Genomic DNA, 5534 nt, shown 5'->3' with positions numbered 1-5534 from the left:
CAAGAGCAAAGGTAAGTTAAACAGGCCGTTTGCACCTGCCAGAGGGACTTTCAAGCTCACCAGGAAGTTGGTCAATAGGTCTAAATTTCAAAAGCAAATTTCCAAAGTTCACGTCACTTTTCCTGTGGCTAGAAACCTTTAAAACCGTAAAAGCAAACTTTTAGTTCCAAAGCTGATTTGAAGTTTAAAATTTAAAGCGGGCAAACTGTGTCACCCTGCGGAAAGGAATATTTTAAATTCCTGGAGAGCATGTCAGAATTTCAAAGGATAATAATAATAGGTAAAAGCTGACTGATGTCTAGAGCCAAGCAGGCAGCAAGGTTTAACAGGCTCATAGTTACCAAAAACCTCCCGACTCTCTCTCTCCATCTTCTTCGTAGAAACAATTATGGATGTGGAAGGCCAAGCCCTCACCCAACAAAAGAATCCTGTCTGGAACATCTCTGCTGGAGGGCCAGCTAATCTCGCTAGAACAATTTAGCTAAAGAGGCATGCACCAGTTCTTGGAACGGTCTGTACCTCTGTAGCTGGGTTAGTGTGAGAAATGTGTGCCTTTGGGTTGGGCTGAAAATGGTGGGTACGCCTCTTCGCCTCAGTCCTGTACTCTTTCTGTGTTGGAGCACTGACGATGACCATAACTGCTCCCCATGGCCTCTCTCCTCCAGCCCGTGTCCTCAGTTTCTCTGACATTGTTGGCTTAAGATGGTTCCCAGACCCCTCACCAGCTGGTGGTTCTCTCAAATTTGTCAGTGTACTTCTGGCAACATGACTCCCAGCACCAAATACTGGATGTGAAGTCCCGGATGTATCAAGAAGTGCTGTGGCAAGATTCGCACACAAAACCACCCAGTCTGATCTCTCCGTGATTTGAAGGGGAAGCGGAAAGCCCCAGCTGGGATGGTGTGGGGACTCTGGCAGGGTCTGAGCTAGGCCTGTGAGAGGCGAGGATCTCAGGTGAGCAGAACTGTGTGGTCAGGGAAGGACAGACAAGCTTTAGCACCTGTTTGTAACCAAGGGTTAGACATAAGTACTACTTTGTAGTTTTAGTACAATTATTCCTTCAATTTATCTTAGTAAACATCCTGGAAACACGTGATCTGCTCTGTGCCTTGTCTTTGTGGTATGGGAAAGAGGGGGTCATAGTTGGAGAGTAATGGAGAGCAAGGTAAGACAGTGCTCCCTTTGTGGTAGGCAGTGAGAACCCTACCTACGATGCTGGCTGGTGTCAGACGAAAGTGGTATGGGATGACCGGGTGGTCCCAAGCCAAAAGCTAGTAGAATGATCTGGAAGGCAGGAAGGGACGGAAACCAATAGTGGATTTTGGTATTAGTGCCTTGCTCCCCTGCGGAGAACCCTGGGGTGCTCCATGCTCATGGTGGAGGGAGGCAGAGGAAATGGTCCAAACATATTCATCAAGTTATTCTTCTTCCAGAAGGAAGAAGACCAGGGTCTTAGCCCCCTTACACACCTGTTTTTGTCTTGTGCCAGGGAGTTAGGGCCTTAGCAGATGCCTTAAAGAAGGCCTTGTCTTCGAAAGACACAAGTTCAAAGAGCTTACCAAGGGTAAGAGACCAGAGGCGGCTCTGTCCTTCAGAAGGTGAAGGCTGCTGCTGGGAGAGCTGGCAGCCTGGAGGGGAGGATAAAAGCAGGCACACTGTTTCCTCATGTTGGAGCCAGGAAGAGGAATTGTAATTAGAAATGATGTAATCATTCTGCTTGCTTGTAATTTCTGCAGTTGTGAGAGTTGAACCTGGAGAGGCTCTCTCCGCAGTGAAGACATTCTGCGTCAGACCGCAGAACGGGCTTGTCTCCGAAAGAGACTCTGGGGAGGGCCAAGGTCTCAAGGCATCACAGGGTCGAGAGCGTCCCACGGGGGAAAGGGAGAACTCCAAGCTAATGTCGGCACTGGCTCAGGCAGCAACCCCTAGCTCTCGGGCATTTTGCTTGTTTAGTTCTGAATACATCAGCACATAAAATAACTTTACAATAAAAGGCTTTCTGATTTTATGGGGTTTGATGCTTGCTGAGGTGACATCCGATCTGATTGTCTTCCTCTATCTTCATCATCCTCCTGGATATAATCTTCTGAAATACAAAGTAGAGACAAGAGACAATTAATACATAAACTGAGGGTGTGGGTGGGTTGCAGGGAGGTGGTTTTCTGTGTCTGAAGTATCTGGATTCCTGAGCTCTGTCATGGCTTGCCTGACATCTGAAGCATTGTGACAGATGGCATTTGGAAACAAATACACACAAAGAACTTCCCTGAATGGATATTTTCTTTTAGGGGGAAAAAGCCCACCTATTATTAATGTTATTTTTTTTTTAAGATTTTATTTATCTATTTGAGAGAGAGAGAGAGAGAGAGAGACCACACACATGAGCAGGGGGGAGGGGCAGAGGAAGAAGCAAGCTCCCCACTGAGCCAGGAGCCCAATGTGGGGCTCGATCCCAGGATCCTGGGATCATGACCTGAACCCAAGGCAGACGCTTAACCAACTGAGCCACCCAGGCACCCCCTGATGCTATTTCTTTAAACTGGAGGGAGTCACCATTCAACTTGAGTGGGTCCTCACAAGCTCCTCTGATAACTCGAACGAAGGACCTACCTACCTACCTACTGACAGCCCAGTAAAATCCACAATGCCTCCAACGTTCCAGGGAATATACCATTCTCATGTTTTAGAGAAGAAGGAAGCAGGTTTGGAAATGGAATCTGCCAAGATGAATGTCAGCCTGCAAGGAAATGAGGAACTTAAATGGCCCAAACCTGAGTAACTATCCAAAGTCACAGAATGTGAAAGGTGTTCCTTCATCTACTCATTCATGTATCCATGGCTTCATTTGTGTCATAAGTAATTTATTGAGCGCCAACCCTGCATCTGCAGTGTCTGTTTGGCTTTCTGGGTTAGAAAGAGCTCTGTCATCGGGTTCTAACTTTGTAGGAGAGAGAGGGTCCATGTTGGTTAATCTCCCCCCGGAACGAGGGGTGGCCCCATCCGACTGGTACCAGCTGGGCAAAGGGAACATCTCCCTTACATTTTGTGAGCTCCCAGCCGCCTTCCCATTTGGAGACACGGTCACGGAGGCAGATGATCTCACTCACATGGCTGGGTTTGGGGCCACTTGAACCTCACCTCGTTCCACTTCCCTCTTCTCCACACTAAAATGTCTCTGTAGCTTTCCTCGTTGTCGTCTCCTCCCCTCTGGTTTCAGAGATAGCAGTATCCAAGGCCGATCTTTCCAGCTCTCCTCGCCCTCTCCAGCAACTGCTCTTTCTCTTCTTCCTTCTTGTTTTTTTTCTGCTTTCCACTAACATACGTAGATCTCCCACTTTTGTTCAGACTCCCCTCTCTTTTCCGCTCTTCCTCAAACTGCCGTCATTTTCTCGAGTTCCAGTGAGCACCAACCTTCTCAGATAGCCCTTCCTCCTCTCAGTTCACTCCATCCTCTCCCTGCAAACTCCCTAGAGCCCACTAGATGAAGCCAACTGCAGAAGTGACCAATGACCTCTGTGATAGAGACTTGTGTCTCAATAGCTGTCTGTCTTCTTCTTCTGTTAGAAAGAGAACCCATTGGGGCACCTGGGTGGCTCGGTGGGTTAACCTTTGCCTTCGGCTCAGGTCATGATCTCAGGGTCCTGGGATTGAGCCCCGCATCAGGCTCTCTGCTTGGCGGGGAGCCTGCTTCCCCTTCTCTCTCTCTGCCTGCCTCTCTGCCTACTTGTGATCTCTGTCTGTCAAATAAATAAATAAAATCTTTTAAAAAACCCCCCAAACCCATGAGTTCCAGCTAAGTACCAGACTTTCCCGGGCAACATGGAATCTCCCAGGTTCCCATGTATGTGACTTCTGGGTTATCCCCTTGAAAGCCCTTGAAGGGAAGGGGCATGCTATCTGCTATCCAGTCTTCCTTTTTTACCTTCATCTTGGCTAGACTGTGGAGGGATGATGGGAACAGTGATTTTAGATCTGAGATAGAAACCTCATGCTCGGTGCACCTGGGTGGCTCAGTTGGTTGAGCAGCTGCCTTCGACTCAGGTCATGATCCCAGACTTCCGGGATCGAGTCCCGCATCGGGCTCCCGGCTCCTTGGGGAGCCTGCTTCTCCCTGTGACCTTCTCCTCTCTCATGCTCTCTCTCACTCATTCTCCCTCAAATAAATAAATAAAATCTTTAAAAAAAAAAAGAAAAAAAAAAAAGAAACCTCATGCTCAAGATGGCAGAACAAAACAAGATAGAGGGAGCATGGGTCCGCACCAGGAAGGCATGGCTTTGTTAGCCTGGAACTGTTTAGGCTGGACTTTTATATGAGAGGAGATACACTTCACACTGTGGTTTGGCCTTTATTACAGCAGCCAAATCTATATTTTTCCAGAATAACCCACATCTTTTCAATGCAAACTTCTTCAAAGTGCTAATTCCGGTGTCCATTTCTCAGACCCTACTCTTCTTGTGTTCTCTGTAGCACTGGGCGCTATAGATTCCCTTTCTTCCCGAAGCTTTTTCCTCCTTCTGCTCCCCTGCTATCACATAATCCTGATTCCCTCCCCACCCCTCTGATGGTTTCTTCTTTATCCCTCTCAGTGGCTTCCTGTTCTCCATCCCTCCTTTAACCACAGCCATTCTCATCAACTTTCTCCTCTACATTCAGTGCCCTCCTCTGGTAAGCTGATTCCAACTCATTATTTCAGCCCTTTCTGCAGACCCTCCTTGAACTGCCCTGGTCTGCCCCCTGGCCAGGTGTGGATACTTAGTGCCCAGCAACGTGGCGGGTGGTTCAGAGTGCAGACAGACTGTCCTCTTGGAATCCCAGCTGTACCGCTTACTATGGGATCTTGGACAAGTTACTCAACTTCTCTCTGCCTCAGTTTCCTCACAGACAAAAGGAAGAGAATAAGAGGACTTACCTCAAAGGGTCATTGTGAGGATTAAATGGTTAATAGATGTTCAGGGCGGACAGCAGAGCCTGGCACCTGCCAAGTGCTTTGGGAGTGGTAATGCGTGTTATTGTTGGCACCCACACCTGAGGACACAGGTCCTGGTCCCTGACCAAGCCATGGCCAGCCCAGACATTACCTCAGAGTTACACTCACCTCATAGTGGCTAGAAACATGATTGGATTTTCTTGCCTGCCTGGATTCCTCATTTCCTCCCTGCTCTGGTCTCTGGAAATTGTAAGATGGCTTTCTTCCCCTCGGTGTCAGAGTTTTGGCCACACACATCCAGGCCTGACACCTCACTGGAGCCCCGGTGTTGCCTCTTCAACAATCCGTGGCCATGGCACCTGGAACCTGTCTCTCACGTCACTGTCAAGCAGCCGGGACGGGCTGTGCTCACTTGGTGGAATCACAGGCTTTGTGCTACAGGACAGATCTGCTGTGATATTTCCACAATAGTGCTGAACATCGTTACTGGGAAGTTTCTCTTTCTTTCCCCTGGTTAATTATGGCACCAGACTTGTGTAGATTGGTAGGGAGACCCAATTCGAGAATGACACTGACCCTGATTCAAATCCGAGCTACTCCACTAGC

The sequence above is a fragment of the Enhydra lutris genome, unplaced genomic scaffold (assembly GCF_002288905.1).
Source record: "Enhydra lutris kenyoni isolate GAN:26980312 unplaced genomic scaffold, ASM228890v2 scaffoldscaffold39, whole genome shotgun sequence".
NCBI classification, from domain to species: Eukaryota; Metazoa; Chordata; class Mammalia; order Carnivora; family Mustelidae; genus Enhydra; species Enhydra lutris.
Note: the sequence above shows the minus strand (reverse complement) of the source record.